This window comes from Bos javanicus, chromosome 24 (genome assembly GCF_032452875.1).
Source record: "Bos javanicus breed banteng chromosome 24, ARS-OSU_banteng_1.0, whole genome shotgun sequence".
NCBI classification, from domain to species: domain Eukaryota; kingdom Metazoa; phylum Chordata; class Mammalia; order Artiodactyla; family Bovidae; genus Bos; species Bos javanicus.
In genome coordinates this window covers 46,014,481-46,035,194 of record NC_083891.1, presented here as the reverse complement: position 1 = coordinate 46,035,194, position 20,714 = coordinate 46,014,481, and the positions used below count along the sequence as shown (strand labels likewise).

Genomic DNA, 20,714 nt, shown 5'->3' with positions numbered 1-20,714 from the left:
AGAGCCCGACTGCGGGCACAAGTGGAGCTGGAAAGCGAGCAAGCGCTGCACACGGGACCCAGGCACTGTCACACGGGCATGCACACACCGAAAGCCTGGTTAACCGAACTCGTGCCAAGAACGCATTCCCAAAGACACACAGAGAGGACACACAATGCAGATATGCACACTTCCAGGCTCTCTGCCTGTCGCACCGCTGTGATGCTTCTGCAGAGCACAAAGCTCACAATATGTATTTGCAGAATGGAAAACCCTGTTCCTAGACTGAGATGTGTGCACAGGTTCCATACAGAGACATGCTCACCCCAGAAAACCATTCGACCACCATTCTCTGCACTCTGACGGAGGTGCAACCAGCCATGTGCACAGACACGCCCACTTCCACTGCTGACAGGCACATATGTGATATCAGGGTTAGGAGGCTCCTCAGAGTCACACGTGGCCGCCCAGCCACGGGGTCTCATGGGTCCTGTGGCTGGTCTGCCAGGTACAAGCAAGACAGAAGCAAAGAGGCTTCACCCAGCAGCCCAGTTGTCAGGTGGACTGCTAAGACCCGGTTCCTACACTCAGCCCACCTGCTATGGCAACTCCCAGCAGAGCCCCCAGACCAGGCTCACAGTCCAAAGTCCAAGGCAAGACCAGAGTCAGCTTGGCATCCACAAGGCAGAGGACATTTCCTCCATCTCAACTTGTCTTCAGTGGCTCCTTTATTTTATGAGTTTGGGAAAATTAGATGGGAAAATTGCAGTAGGTAGAACTGGAAAAAAAATCTACTTAACGAAACCTGCTTCCATGTTTGAGATAAGGAAAAGGAGCCCATTTACTGAATACACTTTGTGCTGTCAGGGCCTAAGGAGGTGATCCAAATCCTACGGAGGCCCCAACACTTGCAGCCCAGAGGGGCTTCAGAAATGGAAGAGACGGGGGTCAGCACAGGGTGCTGGGGAGGGGACACCTAAGAGGAGCACCTAGCAGAGTGGGTGGGAGGGGGGAGAGCAGACGGGGTTGACTCCAGAAAATTGACTTCTAAGTGCAACTTGAAGAAAGAGCGGGAGAAGTGAGGTCAGGCGAAGAAGAACACAGCAAAGGGAAAACCGCAGGCAGGCTTTGCCAAGACACCCACCGTATTCCCGGTGGCCACAGCTGGGCATGATCCCAGTGCATGCATATTCCTCAGACCCCTCCCCACCCTGAACACCTCCACTGCCCTCAGAGAACTCGGGGATGAAGGCAGTCAGAAGAGCACACCAACAGTTCCAAGCCCCACTCTTGACAATCATTTCAACCCACTCCTGCCCCCAGTTCTTTCCTTTGTTCATTACCGATTGAATAAACATAATGCCACCACTAATAAAATTTTAAATGAAAAGAACTTAAGAACACCTAACTACTAAAATTTTTTCCTTTTCTGTTTCAGGCTTTGCCAGTTTAATTATATAATATAGCTTTTGTCATCAGAATCTACATATTTTTACCTTGCTTTTTAAACTCAACATTTTAGAGACTTCCCTGGTGGTCCAGTGGTTAAGAATCTGCCTTCCGATACAGGGGATGTGGGTTCAGTCCCTGGTCAGGGAACTAAAGTCCCACATGCCTGGGGGCAGCTAAGCCCACACGCCAAAACTTTTTAAGCTTCTGTGCTGCAGAGAAGTCTGCCCACTGCAACGAAGAGCCAGAGCACCTCAGTGAAGACCCAGGACAGCCAAGTATTTAAGGAAATAAATAAATAATAAAAATAGTAATAGGGACTTCAGTGGTGGTCCAGTGGTTAAAAATCTACTCAGTGCAGGAGGCATGGGTTCAATCCCTGATCTGGGAACTAAGATCCCACATTCCAAGGGGCAACTAAGCCCATGCGCCCCAACTACTGAAGCCCGAGTGCCCTAGAGCTTGTGCTCTGCAACAAGAGAAGCCACCACCAGGAGAAGCATTGGCAATGCAATGAGAGTAGCCCTGGTCTACAGCCATACCACCCTGAACACGCCTGATCACATCTGATCTCGGAAGCTAAGCAGGGTCGGGCCTGGTTAGAACTTGGATGGGAGGGCAGCTTCCACTCATCACAACTAGAGAAAGCCTGTATACAGCAGCAAACACCCAGCACAGCAATAAATAAGTACATAAATAAATGTTTAAAATAATAATAATAAACTTAAAATTTTATCAGAAATATTTTCCCATAATTATCTTCCTAATTTTCATTTTAGATGTTTTCACTGTATTCCAACAAGTGAATGTACTGTGAAATTACTTAATCATCCTCTATTCTTGGGCACTTAATTTCCTCTCAGTTTTTCATTTCTGCAAATCATACAAGGAACTTTTGCATTCTTGTAGCTGATAGCTTTTGTTGAGCTGTAACTTCGAATAAACTTTGAGGATTGGCTGGCATTCTTAAGTAAATATAGAAAACTTTATGTTGCCTGCCATACATTTTAAAAGCTTTATAAAAAGATTAAGCTCATTGCCAATGCTACCAGGAATATGCATGCGTGTGTGCTAAGTCTTCAGTCATGTCTGACTCTTTGCGACCCTATGGACTGTAGCCCACCATGGCTCCTCTGTCCATGGGATTCTCCAGGCAAGAATACTGGAGTGGATTGCCATGCCCTCCTCCAGGGGATCTTCCCGACCCAGGGACCGAACCTGGGTCTCCTGCAGATCCTACATTGCAGGCTGATTCTTTATAGTATGCCAGTTCCTTTGCAACCTGGCTAGCTTTGGGTGAGCATTCTTTATCTTACTTTATACTAGAGCAGCTCACAAAGGCTATGACTGCCCAGCCTGACCTTGTCAGCAGAGCAATTTGGATACACACTCCAAAGTCAGATTGCCTGGCTTCACATTCTGGCTCTGCCACTTACTAGCTTGGACAAGTTATTTTAACTTCTCTGGGCCTTGGTTTCAGTAGCTGTAAAATGAACATGATTATAGCAACCTTCCCCAAAGGACTGAGGTGAGGACCAAGTAAGTTAATACTTGTCGAGGACATAGAACAGTGCCCGGCTCTGCAGCCCTTAGTTCTTTCCCCTTGTCCATCTCTCCTTGTCCACTAACAAGGACTCTCTTGTCCTCCTGTTGTTATTTATGACTGCCTAGTTAATGTATTTAGGGGACATTATACCATAACGTGGAACATCCATTAGACAAAAGCAATCATCAAGGAACAGACCAGCACTATGGCTAGGGAAATCCACCTACTAACCATACCCTTCTTGCCTTCATATGCTTCAGAGACACATAACTGGCAGCTGCCCATATTCATCAATGTAACAACATTCCCACACCGGCCTGCACCTTCTGCTAAGAAGGACTGTGGGTCAGGAGAACAAGCTTCATTTGTAATAAAACCTACCATCCCTCAGCCTCAGTCCTCAGTGTATTAGCCCATCTGTCTAATACGGGTAATAATAACCCGCATTAAAGGTTTACTGTGAGGATCAAATGAGAAGATAGTTACGGAGTCTGTAAATAATACAGAGAATTCTAGAACCGTAGAATGAAACTTGATCTCAAGTTTCTCTCCAAGAATGAAACTTGATTATTGTCTTGCCCACCTCCCTGTTTTGCGGATGAAGAAACCGAGGCTCAGAAATGGGCTCACGAACAAAATCAGAACTGTTCAAGGCTGGATTACAGCTAGATCCATTTTCCCCAGTACACAGCCTAAGATTGCTCTACCTCCCATTTTCTTCCCATTATGCTGATGAGGACTATTTTCACTCCCCTTCCCATGACGTAAAGTCCACAGAAGTTCATTCATCCCGGTTTTTTCTTTGTATATTCTTCTTGCCCACTGCCAAAATCAATATCTAGAGCATGTTTGCAGGCTTAGCATGTAAGACTCAGGAGGAAATACTGAAAATGCAAGGTGAAGGTCCATCCGTAATTCCTGATCCAAAATGGAGAAACATGGCTCTATAGAGCAGAAATAGCACTGTCATTTGGAACCTCGACCCACGCTTTGATTCCTCACGCTCTTTCGTTTCCACTCTGGCCACCTGCAGAAAGGGTTCTATAGAGCATCGTGTTTCTGGCACCCAGAAGCAACTGTTTCAAGAACTACTCCTTTGGAGCCCAGTATCAGATCTGGGTTATGACTACCACTGCCCTTTAGTCCACAAATGAAAACAAATCCACCTCATCAGTCACGTAGACCTCAAACAATTCCCAAGCCTGATGACCAAATTCCTGCTCTTCTCCAGGTTGTGTTGGTATCAGGTGGACATTGCTTTCAAAATCGGTGCAAGACAGCGGTGCCTCAACCAATGCATCCCCATGATTGGTGTCACAACAGCTCCTGTGCTGAGCAAGGCAGGAGGTCCAGATGCAGCCTGCTGGGGGAGGAAGCATGGCCCCAGGCACTGACAGTCACTGGGGGGTCTGGGCATAAACACCAGAAAAGAAAAGGATCCAAGAGGGGCTTAGCCAAACGTGATGGTAAGTCAGATGGAAGTCAGGCTGGACTTGAGTCCTCAGGGACTCCTTCGGGATAGGGCGTAGCAGAGGACCCTAAAGGCTGGGTCCTTTTCCAACAGACTGAGAAAGTAGGCAAAGGCATCGACTCAAGGAGGCAAAACATGAACAAAGGCCCAGAAGTAAATGCAGAAGGAGCTGGAGGTGGGGAAGGGAAGGGAAGGGAAAGAGCAGGAGAGAGGAAGGAGGAAGAGAGGGAGGGAAGAAGAGGAAGCGGAAGGAAAGGGAAAGGAACAGTAGTAGCAGCGGCAGCTTGGGCTCAGTGAGGTGCAGGAGGCAGCTCAGAACTGAATGGGACGTCGGGCGTGGCAAGGACGGGAGCCGCGGGGACTGAACCGGTCACTCCTGTGCAACATGCTTACTCACTGAGCCCCAAGAGCTTGTCGCAGCCCTCAAGCAGGTGGGGCCAACAGGAGACACAGCAGGTACCCAGGGTCCACGAACCGCTTCTCCTTTGTGCTAGGGAAATCATCTGAGTACTTGGCTGCCCAGGTTAAATGCTGAAGATCCCAGATACCCTGGCAGGGCGGCGGGGTCCTGTGACTCTGCCTATCCTAGGCAAAGAGATGGAAGCAGGGATGGTGTGGGATGGCTTTCTTAGAAAAGAGCTGATTTGGAAGATGCTAAGAAGCCATTAAAAAAAAAAAAAAAAAGCTGATAAATAGAATCAAGCATCTAGCCTTCCTTTCTTTCTATGAACTCCATTTCAGGATAATGAAATACTGGATGAGGGGAAGTTTCTCTTTATAGAAGAACTGACTAATAAATAAGTGATATAATGAGAATACCATCTTAATGAAACAATATTCTTAAGCACAACAATGATCATTGTTGTTCAGTCACTCTGTTGCGTCTGACTCTTTGTGATCCCATGGACTGTAGCACACCAGGTTCCTCTGTCTCCCAGAGTTTGCTCGAATTCATGTCCATTGAGTCAGTGATGCTGGGAAAGACTGAAGGCCAAAGGAGAAGGGAGCAGCAGAGGATGAGATGGTTAGATAGCATCACTGACTCAGTGACCATCGACAGCAGATAAAATCAGCAAGAGAGAGAGATATAGGACATGATTTGCTCCCTGATGAAAAAACAGACCACCACTCATGAAGTAGTCTTTCCAGAAAATGGAACCTAATCAAATCTCTAGGTCTAATTTCCAATTGATATGAAGCACAGGAAACAGAGAAACATATTAAAAGAATACTTTATCACTTTGCTGACAAAGGTCTGTTTAGTCAGAATGATGGTTTTTCCAGCAGTCATGTATGGATGTGAGAGTTGGACCATAAAGAAGGCTGAGCACCAAAGAACTGACGCTTTCGAACTGTGGTGTTGGAGAAGACTCTTGAGAGTCCCTTGGACAGCAAGGAGATCCAACCAGTCCATCCTAAAGGAAATCAGTCCTGAATATTCATTGGCAGGACTGATGCTGAAGCTGAAACTCCAATACTTTGGCCCCCTGATGCAAAGAACTGACTCATTGGAAAAGCCTCTGATGCTAGGAAAGATTGAAGGCAGAAAGAGAAGAGTATGACAGAGGATGAAATGGTTGGATGGCATCACTGATTCAATGGACATGAATTTGAGCAAACTCCAGGAGATAGTGAAGGACAGGGAAGCCTGACGTGCTGCAGTCCACGGGGTCACAAAGAGTCAGGCACAACTGAGCAACTGAATAACATACATGTGTACTTAGCAAAATCCAGATCATGTAATCTTTATGGGACAAAAATGTTTTTCCAAAAACAAATTATCAGTTCAGTTCAGTTCAGTCTCTCAGTCATGTCTGACTCTTTGTGACTCCATGAATCGCAGCACACCAGGCCTCCCTGTCCATCACCAACTCCCGGAGTTTACCCAAACTCATGTCCATCGAGTTGGTGATGCCATCCAGCCATCTCATTCTCTGTCTTCCCCTTCTCCTCCTGCCCCCAATCCCTCCCAGCATCAGAGTCTTTTCTAATGAGTCAACTCTTCGCATGAGGTGGCCAAAGTACTGGAGTTTCAAGGAGGACAAAATGAGATGGAGGGGTTCCCTGTAGAGGCATAAGGAATATATCAACCAAGTGTAGCATTCAGACTTTTGTGAGATGTGATGAACAAATAAGCTATAAAAATAACTGGGGAAATGCAAGTGGACTCAATACTAATGCTATTAGTTGGGTTTTTAGATAGAATAATCATATTGTGGTTGTATTTCCACAACAAACCCTTATTTTCAGTTGCTTTACAGGTATACTAAATGATAAACCCAGAGAGAAGGATATGGATGAAACTAGATCGACATTGAGTTGATAACTGTTGGAATTAAATGAAGGATACATGAGGGTTCATCATATTATTCTCTACTTTTGTTTATGTGATGGTTAATTTTATGTGACATCTTGATTTGGCTAAAGGATGTCCAGATAAATGGCAAAATATTTCTGGATGTATCTGTGAGGGTGTCTCTGGAAGAGATTAGCATTTGAATGGGTAGACTGAGTAAAGACCACCCTCATCAATGTGGGTGAGCATCTCCCAATCCACAGAGGGCCCCACTAGAACAAGAAGGCAAGTCAAGGGCGAATTTGCTCTCTGCTTAGCCGGGACATGCATTGTCTCCCTCCCTGGGACATCAGACACTGTGCTCCTGGCTCTCTGACCTGTGGACTCAGGCTGGGATGCACGCCACTGACTCTCCTGGTCCTCAGGCCTTGGGGTTTTGACTGGAACCACATCCACTGGCTTTCCTGGGCCTCCAGCTTGCAGGTGGTGTACTGTGGGACTTTTCAGTGTCTGTGATCATGTGAGTCAATCTTTTACTGAAAAATCTCCTTCTATAGAGCTACGTCCTGTTTGTTCCATTTTTCCAGAGAACTCTGACAAATGCAGTTTATATTGGATTTTTTAAAAGTAAGAAATACACAAAAAGACAGCAGGCACACGTCCTTCACTCTGTGGGTACATGAGAAGATGTCTCTTCTGTTTGGGCAAAGTGGAAAGCGATGCGCCTTCTTCCTATTCCTCTCAGACCCAGGCCAGGAGCTCGGGCTGAATTTCAGTTCACACACCCACGGCAGCTGTGGACAGTTCACCTGCTTCACAACTACCGTATGAGAGAGAAATAAATTCCTATCTGCTTTAAACCACTGTTTCTTTGGTTGTGTTCACATCCAAACCTAATTCTCACTGAAGGTAGAAATGTTGCTGTTGGTCACCAAGTTGCGCTTAACTCTTTTGTGACCCCATGGACTGGATTATAGCCTGCCAGGTTCCTCTGTCCATAGGATTTCCCAGGCAAAAATACTGGAGTGGGTTGCTATTTCCTTCTCCAGGAGATCTTCTCGACTCAGAGATCAAACCCGTGTCTCTTGTATCGGCAGGTAGATTCTTTTCCACTGAACCACCAGGAAAGGTAGAAGTGATTCACACTCTGAAAGAGACACTGAAAAGACTGCAGGGTTCAGGTGAGGAGAGAGGTAGCTAGCCAGGTGGGTCGGCTTGCTATCGCTGCAAAAACATTGCATAATAAGTACTTAAAAAATCACGGTGGCAGACAACAATAAGCATTTATTCTCACAGATGTGCGGGCTGGCTGGGGATCAGCGGCTCTGGCCAGCTCTGCCTCTGTGCTGAAGCCACCATGGTGATGCTGCTGTCTGTGGGTTGCTGGGCGGCTCCGCTCCACGGAGACACGGGTCTCATCCTGTTTGAGCCAGCCAGGACCTGGTCCTCTCAGGCAGTGGCAGATGGAAACACAAAGCCTCTTAAGGTATTCCAGCTGTGATAGCAGCTTTCATCGGGTGAGCTAAGGGAACAGCCAGAGGTTTTACTCAATGGGAATAGTGTGTGTGTGTGTGTGTGTGTGTGTGTGTGTGTGTGTGTGTCTGCGCGCGCGCGCGTGAAGAAATTAAGAGTTTATTTGGTAGGCAGTGGGAAGCACTGGAGGTTTCCGAGCTGATCAGGAAGAGTAATCTATCTGTGCATAAAATGAAGGGGAGGGTAGATTCTAAGAGCCAAGAAATCTGTCAGGGGAGTCAAAAAGTCAGACTTTGGAATGGCACACTGATCCAGAAGTGTAAAGGAGGAACAGGGGACCCGCCACACATTTTTAAACAAGAAAGAGCATATCGTACAGGCAGTGCCTCCTTTACGAGGAGAGGAGATTACAAAGGTGGCTCCCAAGCTCAGCTGTTTCTAAATCCAAAGTGATGTCATTCTAGGAATCTCATATTTTCATCCCTGAAAAGTTATACTTTTCTCTCAATCCCTTTGTAATGATCTGATTCTCTTACTGTTTCACATTTTCTCCTATTTTGCTTTTATTTGACATGAGGCGGTCATATATATTCATGCGTGCTAAGCCACTTCAGTTGTGTCTGACTCTTTGCGACCCTATGAACTGTAGCCTCTCAGGCTCTTCTGTCCATGGGATTCTCCAGGCAAGAATATTGGACTGGGTGCCATGCCCTCCTCTAGAGATCTTCCCCACCCAGGGATCGAACCCAATTCTCATGTCTTTTGCATTGGCAAGCAGGTTCTTTACCACTAGCGCTACCTGGGAAGCCCCCACGTATATTCATAAATCAACTCAAATGTTGATTTATGAATATGACCACAGCAAACACGTCTCAGGTTGAGGAAGACTACGATGGTGCTGCCATGTGCTACGTGCCCCCATTGTCACTGTGACTAAGTTCTGACTAGTGACATAAGCAGAAGTTAATGTATGACTCCCAGAAGGTATTCTTTAAGGCAAGGAGATGTGCTTTTCTTCTCCCCTTTACCATTTGTACTAACTGGAAGACGGGTGTAAGGGCGGGAGCTTGTGTAGCCATATCAGACCATAAAGTGGAAATTACATAGTGAAACTCATGCAGATGGTGTAGAAGCCAGTTTGAAAGAGCCTAGACACTAGATGTATATTGTCACCCTGCTTACTTAACTTATATGCAGAGTACATCATGAGAAATGCTGGGCTGGAAGAAGCACAAGCTGGAATCAAGATTGCCGGGAGAAATATCAATCACCTCAGATATGCAGATGACACCACCCTTATGGCAGAAAGTGAAGAGGAACTCAAAAGCCTCTTGATGAAAGTGAAAGAGGAGAGTGAAAAAGTTGGCTTAAAGCTCAACATTCAGAAAACAAAGATCATGGCATCTGGTCCCATCACTTCATGGGAAATAGATGGGGAAACAGTGGAAACAGTGTCAGACTTTGTTTTTGGGGGGGGCTCCAAAATCACTGCAGATGGTGATTGCAGCCATGAAATTAAAAGACGCTTACTCCTTGGAAGGAAAGTTATGACCAACCTAGATAGCATATTGAAAAGCAGAGATATTACCTTGCCAACAAAGGTCCGTCTAGTCAAGGCTACGGTTTTTCCAGTGGTTATGTATGGATGTGAGAGTTGGACTGTGAAGAAGGCTGAGTGCCGAAGAATCGATGCTTTTGAACTGTGGTGTTGGAGAAGACTCTTGAGAGTCCCTTGGACTGCAAGGAGATCCAACCAGTCCATTCTGAAGGAGATCAGCCCTGGGATTTCTTTGGAAGGAATGATGCTGAAGCTGAAACTCCAGTACTTTGGCCACCTCATATGAAGAGTTGACTCATTGGAAAAGACCCTGATGCTGGGAGGGATTGGGGTCAGGAGGAGAAGGGGAAGACAGAGGATGAGATGGCTGGATGGCATTACCGACTCGATGGACATGAGTTTGAGTGAACTCCGGGAGTTGGTGATGGACAAGGAGGCCTGGTGTGCTGCGATTCATGGGGTCACAGACAGTCAGACACGACTGAGCGACTGAACTGAACTGAGACACTAGATGCTTCCATAAAACCACTTTACCAGACCCAGATGGCTTCTCTGTGACTTCTTTAAAGTAAGAAAGAAATTTCTATCTCATTGAAACCACTGTTATTTGGCAACTTCCCCTCACTTTCTCCACATGCTGGAAGATGTAAAATCACCACATGACCAGCGATTCCTGCCTAGTGGGTACAGACAGAGGTGAGATGTTTCACCTGGGATGCAAGGATCTGTTCAGACTTGCGGAAATGCGTAGGCTCTGAGTTCCTGAGTAGATGCACTACTTCCATGCACATCAAGAGGCAAAGAGGAAGGAATGAAATGTTCAGTGTAGTCAACAAACATCAGGGCACATGGAACAGTGGGTGTGAGGGGGTGAAAGGGTTAGGCTGGCCTTGAAGCAATGAGGGCAGAGGACGTTTCTTAGCTCCTTGGTTCCCCCGTTCTCACTCTGCCTTGATATCTGCCTTGGTTTGGGGGTAGGTGAGAGATGGAAATCCACAGAGCAGGCAGAGGCCAGTCCTTAGAGTCACCATCCTTAAGGACTGCGTCTTACATGTCAGTGTATGTAAGAACCATGTGGAGATATTTAAAAGGTGGATCCCCCAGGTCCCAACCCCTGAGATTCTCAGGAGGCCCCAGGATTGGGCCTAGGAACCTGCATTTTAGCAAGCCTCACACCTTCCCCGGTGAATCTGCTCCAGCAGGCCTCCTGAGGAGGCATTCGGGAAAAACCCAGCTGTTAGATTTTGACTACCCACCCCAAGGGCTGGTCTGCTCTGCTCTCTGCCATGTGCCCAGCACCCAGGGCTCAGTTAGCACCAGGAGCTGCTCCGTGCTATTGACAATGAGGAGCCTCTAAGCAATCTTGGGCAAGAGAGTGACTTTAAAATCACTTCCACTTCTGGCTCTGCTGCTCTGAGCCTGCTGCGGGAGAACAAAAGAAATTTCTAATCCAACAGGAATTGAGGATTTTCTTTTTTAAAAAACCTCAGACTCTCAGGCCAGCATTTTGATCTTCAACCTACTTTCTGACTGCAGTCTCTGATCGGCCCACAAGGAACTCTGGTTAGAATTAGGCGATCCCGCCTGTAGAAGCCGGAAGCAGTGCTGAGGAGGTAAAGCGGAGCTTGGGGCCTGAGGCCTCCCACTTACCGAGCCTGCCTTCTATGTCCTCACACCTTCTCACACATGCTCCTTGTCCTTCCTGCAAAGGATGGGGTGGCTCAGCTCGTCCTCGTTTCACGGGTGAAGAAAATGAGGCTCCCAGAAGCCAGGTCGATTTATCCAGGTCAAGGGCATAAGAGTCACACCTGGGTGTGCCAGCTAGCCCTGGCTCCCCCCACCTCCCTGCCATAGGGACTCTGTTCTTAGCATCATGTCAATCTTGGTCCCAAAACCAAGAAGCCAGACTGACTCCCCCCATCATGGGAGGTATTGGCCTCACTTTTCAGAGGGACTGGAGGAGCCCCGAATGCCCAACCTTCCCTTCAACATCTCTCCCTAAATCAGGCACAGTCAGAAAGTGCCGCCGTCCCTCACTGCTTTGGCTTAAGGCATTGCTCTTGCTGAAAACCTTTCCTGCCTTGGACAAAAAGCAGTAAATGTTCCAGTAAAGAGATGCACCAGCCCCCTCTGACCTGCCAGCCTTCTAGGAGCTGAGTCTTCCCACAGCTCAGGAAGCACTGCTCAGCACTCCTAGCTTATCCACCACGTTCGCCAAATTTATCCCCAGAGCCCGCCTCCCTGTCCCTCCCCCGGGCTTCTGTCCCTGCCTCTCTGGTAATCAAAGTCTCAGATTCCAGAGGTTGACTTTCCTTTTGGGCCAGGCAGAGGGGTGGATTTGAGCCTTGGAAGCTGATCCTGAGGGTGTAGAAGGGGGAGGGGAAGATTTAGGGCAGGGGGCCAGCCTCTACCCCCTAACAGGGCCTGGAGGGAGTTGGGAAGAGGTCAGAGGTCAGCCTGACCTCCTGGGACTGTCCCTCTGCAAGGCAGATGTGGTCCAGGCTTTGCCCCACAAGTGTTCAGGTTGCATCATTAGAGCTGAATTGATGGTTGATTACCAATAATAACTGCTCCAAAGCAAAGCCAGATGGGAAGAGTTCAAATTGAATGAAAAAGGAAATGAGCTGCCATCCACAGGGAGAAGGGCTTTGTGGGGGGCCTGGGATCAGGGACTTGCAGAACCAGGAGGGATGGTTTACAAAATCCAATCCATCTGCCAACTCAGAAAGAGAATCCTCATTGTAGCATCACCCACAAGCGGTCACTCAGCCTTTGCAAGAATGCTTCTAGTGACAAGGGGCTCCCACTTCACATTTTTGTCCCTCTGGGTCCCATCTACCCTGAGAGGTTCATTCAGATGCTCCGCAGAATCCCTGCCCTCTCCAGTACTCTCTGGCCCTTGGATTCTTAACCCCTTTTAGGTTTCTGACCCAGAGGGCTTGCTTTTGTGCCAGCTGATGGTCCTGGCTGAAGGGAGAGTCTGCATGTGGAGCCAGGGTCTGTAGCATATCCATCCCAGGTACTTCCAAGTGACCATGACACATGGACACATGTAACAGCACCGGGACCCTTGGCCATTTCCTGGCAGGTCACAGTCTGGCAGCCCCATGATGCTCAGGGCAGCAGAGGTGGGGGCTTTGGTGGGTGATTGTTGAGCCAGCAGTGCCCTGGTTGTGTTTGGTTTTTATTGCTAAGCCCCTCAGTCCACCACATAACCCTACTCCCTACGGTCTCACTTCCTACCCAGCCTCACTTGTCTCATTTCATTACCTGCCCACCCTGAAGGCCCTGATCCATCTCTACCAAAACACCCTCCTGGGTGAATACCTCCCACAACTGGCCCTCCCCTGCCCCCAGCATGAGGCTAAGGCTGCCTTGGGTTATTATGTGTTCTTAAATGCTTTCACACGCTTCTTCTAGGTCCAGGCCTGTCTGTATCATTTTTGTTTCTCTATCTAAATCAGTGCCTGGCACAGAGTAGGCACTCAGATATTAATGAATAAACTGCTAGTTTATCAATTACCATGAAGCATAGCTTTGGTTACAAACTAACAGTTTGTGTCTCCCTAAAATTCGTATGTTGAAACACACACCCCCTCCCTCACCCCATGTCATGGTATTAGGAGGTGGAACCTTTGAAATGCAATTAGGGTTAGATGAGGTCATGATGGTGAGGCCCTCATGAATGGAATTTGCGCCCTTTGGAAGAGTCACTAAAGAGCTCACTTCCCTTCTCTGCTCTCTGCCACAGTGAGGACACAAGAAGATGACAGTCTGCAGCCTGAAAGAAGGCCCTCACCAGAACCTGATTATACCAGCACCCCAACCTCAGACTTCCAGCCTGCAGGGCTCTCAGAAACAGATTTCTGTTGATCACAAGCCACCTGTCTATGGCACTTTGTTATAGCAGCCCAAACTAAGTATTTTTCCAGGCACCAGAAGACTCTAAAACCAGTAACATGGTCTGTGAGTGTTATTAGTCAGGCTGCCTTTAACCGTAATGAGCAGAAAACCTTAGTAATGGAGACTTAAGCCGCAAGGTCATTTTCTGTTGACTCAGCAAGTTCCATGGTGAGAGTAAATGTGGTAACAAGATGGGTTCAGAGGCTCAACCTTGTAATCAGGGCCCCACACTCTTTCTTGCTTTGACTCCACTAAGTAAGTAAGACCTTTACTTTTCTGGTTTTATTGTCTCATGGTTATAAATTGACTCCTAGCTCAGGCATCATATCCTCACATGATAGAATCCAAAACAGGAAGGAGAGGAAAGGGAGGAAGGTTTTGACTCTAGGCAGCTCTCTCTTTTACCGAAAAGAAAATTTGCTCCAAGAAATTACAGCACACACTTCACCATCCCTAGCCTAACCCAGACACATATCTCATTGGCCAGAACTTGGTGGCATATCCATCCCTGGAAGTCACAGCACAGGGAAATGGGATTGTCGTGACTAACATTGACCACTCATGGTCCACCCTGGGTTTGGCCTGACACCAGCCATACCAGTCAATATTCTGTCAGGCAAGAAGAGAGGCCATGCCTCTTGGGTGGGCACCAACAGCGTCCCATGAATTACACTGCAGACTCCAGAGCAAGAGCAGCCAGCATATGGGAGGATGTCACCACCACCAAGGAGTTAACCTAACAAGCAAGAGTCGGCCCCAGTTCTAAACAGAAGGAGCCTGGGCCCCTAAAATGATCAAGGGCCAGGAGACAAGCCTCTGAATGAAGACCAGAAGGGACAATGTTAGTATCTTTCCAGTGTGTGGCCCATCCTCCCTGCCACCCACGGCAGCCAGGCACATACACCCGAAGGCAAGTGTGCTGCCCAGCCAGGCTATTGGACTGGGCTGTCTGTGAGCATGCCTGGCTGGACTCCATCCCCTCTCACCAAAGTAGTCACCACTGGCCGGGCCTCCCTCCCTCTCAGCTCCCTGTGAAAGAGGTGCGGGCCTCTGGGCTCTGAGAGGCCTGGACTGGGTGAGGCTCTGTCCCTAGGGAATCTGTCTCCACCTCCCAGCTGCAGCAATTTGAGAAGCAGCCCATGGGAGCCTGGCCTAACTGCCAGGTGACAGACAGATGAAGTCAGCAGGACTGAAGCCTGTAAAAGGATCTGATCACTTGGTGGGATAATTAGAGCACCGTGAGAGAGAAGGCAAAAAGAAAAGCAAATTGAACACACATGCCGAAATTTGCTCCCTTCCAAAATTCATTAAAACTAATAAAAAAAGATTTGTTTAAAGACAAAAACCTATAAAGGACAGGGAAGACAGAAAAAAGATTTCAGCAACAACTTTGAGGGCTGGAAAGCAGATGGACAAATGGTAACTGGAAATTTAGCTACGGGCACTAAATCCTAATCAAATGGGGGGAAGTATTGAGAAAGGACCCGATTCCACTGCAGAAATCTCAGAGGGCTCAAGAGCTGACCGCAGTGGCAACCTTGGAATTGGGATAAGGGGGCTGACAAAAATTAGATGGTTTGAGAGGCAGCCAGATCCCTGGGGTCCCCTTCCTCATTCCACAGTGCTGGGCGTCCACTCCCTTCTCCAGCAGGACAAGAGCTCTGGATGTTTATTCTCTGAAGAAGATAAAGCAGAGTCTTTATCTCTGCTTTAGGGAAATTAATTCATGTTCCCCACCACCTCTTCCTTGACTTCTCCTCCCCAGCTCAGCCTCCACAACACTGGCAGCAGAACTTTGCCCTCCGGACAGTAGATTAGAAGACAACTCTCCGGGCATCTAAGAGGAGCGATTTTCCCCCAGCAAAGGGCCCACCAGGATCTCCCTACAGTGAAGCTCAAAGTCAAAGAGCCCCATCCACCACACAGAGTTTCCCGTCAGCATGTTGGTTCCTCCCTGCCCACCACTACACTAAATCACAGGCAGACAACCGAAGCTTACCAAACTTCCTATAAAAACCTCCGGTAAGGAATTCAGAGACCAAACAAACCAGAGGCGGCACAGACTATGCAGGAAGAAAGAAAAACGACTTTTAAAAACCATTACTATCCCCAGAGAAAGAAGAAAAGATGCTGAATACCAACAACAGAATGTTATTTTTAAAAGAATATTTAGAGAACATGAACCGAGTTCCTGGAAATCAAAAACATGAGGGCAGACATGTGAAACTTGATAGAAAGGTTAGAAGATCAACCTGAGGAAATTTTCCAGAAAGGAGAAGAGAGACACAGAAAACCCAGGAACACCAGTATCATAATAATAAGGGAGGGAGAGAGAGAAAAAGACAGAGAGACAGAGAACACAGAGAAAATGGAGATAATGAAATCCTTCTCAAAGCAATTCAAGAGTATTTCCCCATCAAGAAGAACGTGAGTTACAGAGCTATTGTAAACATGGTCCTTCTGGGTCTTCACCTCTGACTTGCATGAGGGTTCAAGGAGAATTCCATAGCATTTCTCAGTGAATGGTAAGGAACAGTCTTTACTGGAGAAAGAGAAAACCACAAGGCCATGGTGTGGAAGAAGAGACAGGAAGACAAGGCATGCCAATCCCAGAATCTCCCATTATTTCACAGGGAGGTATGTTAGGGCCATGGTGTTGCTGGGATGGAAAGTGTGTCTGATTCCAGTGGAGGGAGCCCATCCTCACTGTGGGTCTTCCTTTCATAGGCAACTGTAGGAAAGTAGTCTTGTCAAGTGATAATTAACAGGCAATCTGCATTCAGGGTATCTGAAGTTTGCAGGTGTTGGGCAATGCCAGTTGCCTAGCATCTGGTGACCTTGGCTGTGGGAGTTTGTAAGTATAACCCTAAACCCCCATGCCAATCAATATTCATTGGAAGGACAGATGCTGAAGTTGAAGCTCTAATACTTTGGCCACCTGATGCGAAGAACTGACTCATTGGAAAAGACCCTGATGCTGGGAGAAATTGAGGGCAGGAGGAGAAGGAGGCAACAGAGGGTGAGATGATTGGATGGCATCATTGACTCAATGGACATAAGTTTGTGCAGACTCCAGGAGACAGGGAAGCCTGGTGTGCTGCAGTCCATAGGGTTGCAAAGAGTCAGACATAACTTAGCAACTGAGCAGCAACAAAGCCCCTGCTGGAAAGGGCAGGAGAGAGGAAGCTGTTGGTGCAAAAAGAAGCTATGTTACAAAACAAACTTGGGTCCATTCACCAGCATGCAGTAAAGCCAATCCACTGACACCAGGCTGTGGTAAAGGAAAGTGCAGCATTTATTGCAGGACGCCAAGCAAGGAGGCCAGGCAGCTAATGGGTCAAAAAATCCAAACATTTAGGGAAAGGTTTTTAAAGACAGAATGATGGAGAGGGTTGTGGGATGTGACCAGTTTGTGGGTATTCTTCTAATTGGTTGGTAGTAAGGTAACCAGGAGTCAACATCATTAACCTTCTGGTTCCAACCAACCTGGGATCTATGTGCTTGTGGTTAGCAACTTCTTTCACCCAGTAGGGGTTTCAGTATCTGCAAAACAGCTCAAAGGACATGGTTCAGAATATTATCTTTAGCCTTTGAGGAGGAGCTGAAAGTCCCTGACTTAGCCTAATGGCTAAATGATTTTGTCTTGCTTGACTTTTCCTTTGCTTCTGCATTTTCTCACTTCTCTGATTAACTTTATTCTTTGGAACTTGGGAAAGGCCTAGGATGCTAAAGTTTTTCTACAAACAAGAAGTAGGCAGAGGACATGGGGTTGAGGGGTGGGTTGCTGTCCTGGGAAGGCCCCTAGGGTTCTGCTCCTTTACAGCTGCACTTAGGTGTATCTCCTCCTAAGGAGGAACCCTGGAGACCAGCCAGCTTATGTCTAGGCAACCCAGAGTAGGCTCCAGGGTATTTTTTTATGTGGACTTGTTTTTTACTATTAATTTTTATTGAGTATAGTTGCTTTGCTATGTTGTGTTTGTTTCTACTGTACAGCAAAGTGAGACAGCCACATATCCCCTCTTCCCCGGATTTTCTTACCATTTAGGTCACCACAGATCACCAAGTAGAGTTCCCTGTGCTCTACAGTCTGTTCTCATTAGTTATCTGTTTTATACACAGTATATATATATATATCCCAATCCATCCCATCCCCACTCCCCCTCAGTCTTTTAAATAATTCTGCACCATGAGACTGAATAGCCCACTGAACTTCCAGCATAGTAACTGAAAAAAAAAAAATCTCATTCTAATGCATGACAATAGGAATTTTCAAGACACTGAGGATAAGGAAAAAGCGCTGCAAACTTCCAGGAAGAAAAGCACTGGACACACACGTGGGGCAGTGATCGCAATGCATTTGAACCTCTCAGTGTCTGCAGAGAACCTCTGCAGAGAAGACAATGATGCAAGCCTCTCAGCATTCTGAAGGAGCATGATTTCCACCCCAGAATGCTATATCTTGACAAATTCTTAAGCAGGTGGGAAAACGGTGTTTTTCAGCCATGCAGTCTCCAGAAATCACCACTCCAAACTTTTTCTCAGGGAGCTAACAAAAGTTATTCACCATTAACGCCAAGAGGGACACAGGAAACAGGAGATCCAACCGAAAGCCAAAAGAATTTCCTGGAGGATAATGATGGAGGAAGACCACAGAGGACAGCCAGGCCAGCCTGGAGCAGAAGGTACCATGCCCTTAACTGCTTTATCACATAGTTCCCCCAGTGATGCGCTTTAAGAAAGCAAGGGAGTAAACCAAAGAAGAGAAAGTCATGAGACCCAGCACACATAGGCTCCCCCTCAAGTCAAGAGAAAACAAAGGAAATTTGAAGGATGACAGCACCTGCCAGGTGAATGACCCACAAACTGGAGAAAAATAAGACCAAACGTCTCCCACTATTGTGAAGGTTCTGAGCCCCCCGTCAGGGTTCTCAGCCTGGGGAGCCAGCAAAGGGACTGGGAATCCCCAGGGGATCGGACTTTGAAGGCCAGTGGGATTTGATTACAAGGCTTCCACAGGATTGGGGAAAACAGAGACTCCACTCTTAGAGATAGCTTGGTTGGTAAAGAATCCGCCTGCAATGTAGGAGACCCTGGTTCGATTCCTGAGTTGGGAAGATCCACTGAAGAAGGGATAGGCTACCCACTCCAGCACTCTGGCCTGGAAAATTTCCTGGACTGTATATTCCATGGGGTCACAAAGAGTCGGACACAATTGAGCGACTTTCACTCACTTCAATACCCTTAGAGGGCACAAACAAAATCTTACACACACCAAGACCCAGGAGAAAGGAGCAGTGGCCACGCAGAAGACTGAAGCAGACCTGGCGCTGGAGGGTCTCCTGTGGAGGTGTGGGTTGGCAGTGACTCACTGTGAGGACAGGGGCGCTGGCAGCCGCAGTCCTGGAAGGGGCCCCTTGGCGTGGGTCCTGTTGGAGGTCACCACTAACCCTGCCTTAGAGCCTATAGACCCCAGGGCCAGGTGGCCTCAGGGCAAAAAACTAAGGAAGCACAACCCCACCCATCAGCAGATAATTGGATTAAAGTTTTACTAAGCACAGCCCTGACCACCAGAGCAAGACCCAGTTCTTCCAACCACTAGTCCCTCCCATCAGGAAGCTTACACAAGCCTCCTAGCCTCATCCATCAGAGGGCAGACAGAAGGAGCAAGAAGAATCACAATTCCACAGCAGCTAGAACAAAAACCAGACTACAGAAAGTTCAGTTCAGTCGCTCAGTCATGTCCAACTCTTTGTGACCCCATGGACTGCAGCATGCCAGGCTCACCTGTCCATCACCAACTCCCAGAGCTTGCTCAAACTCATGTCCATTGAGTCGGTGATGCCATCCAACCATTTCATCCTCTGTCATCCCCTTCTCCTCCCACCTTCAATCTTTCCCAGCATCAAGGTCTTTTCAAATGAGTCAATTCTTCACATCAGATGGCCAAAGTATTGGAGTTTCAGCTTCAGCATCAGTCCTTCCAATGAATATTCAGGACTGATGTCCTTTAGGATGGACTGGTTGTATCTCCTTGCTGTCCAAGGGACTCTCAAGAGTCTTTTCCAACACCACAACACAGTTCAAAAGCATCAATTCTTCAGCACTCAGCTTTTTTTATAGTCCAACTCTCACATCCATACATGACTACTGGAAAAACCATAGCTTTGACTAGACCGACCTTTGTTGGCAAAGTAATGTCTCTGCTTTTTAGTATGCTGTCTAGGTTGGTCATAACTTTTCTTCCAACTTTTCTTCTTTAATTTCATTGCTGCAGTCACCATCTGCAGTGATTTTGGAGCCCCAAAAATAAAGTCTGACACTCTTTCCACTGTTTCCCCATCTATTTCCCATGAAGTGATGGGACCAGATACCATGATCTTCGTTTTCTGAATGTTGAGCTTTAAGCCAACTTTTTCACTCTCCTCTTTCACTTTCATCAAGAGGCTTTTGAGTTCCTCTTCACTTTCTGCCATAAGGGTGGTGTCATCTGCATATCTGAGGTGATTGATATTTCTCCCAGCAATCTTGATTCCAGCTTGTGCTTCTTCCAGCCCAGCGTTTCTCATGATGTACTCTGCATGTAAGTTAAATAAGCAGGGTGACAATATATAGCCTTGACGTACTCCTTTTCCTATTTGGAACCAGTCTGTTGTTCCATGTCCAGTTCTAACTGTTGCTTCCTGACCTGCATACAGATTTCTCAAGAGGCAGGTCAGGTGGTCTGGTATTCCCATCTCTTTAAGAATTTTCCACAGTTTGTTGTGATCCACACAGTCAAAGGCTTGTAACTATTATTTGCTTAATACCATTGTATTATGTTTGGTCAACAGAATATAATAGAATTCTATATCATCAAAACTACTATTTAATAGAAAAACCTGTAATCACTTTTTAAAATCCAAATGCATACCAGAATTATCCTGGAATTTTTTGAAAAATACAAATGCCCAGATATTGCTTTTTTTCTCTAAAGCTTCAGATGCGTTTCTAATGAGCATCATGTTTAGGAACACCTGGCCTATGTGATGCTCTTTTGCTT

General features: G+C 47.0%; 1 long non-coding RNA gene across 1 annotated transcript in view; it reads right to left on the bottom strand.

The window, feature by feature from the left end:
• LOC133237710 (uncharacterized) overlaps positions 1-20,714 on the bottom strand; it is a 485,111-nt gene that overhangs the window by 448,473 nt on the left and 15,924 nt on the right. The gene's annotated exons all lie outside the window — the stretch shown is intronic.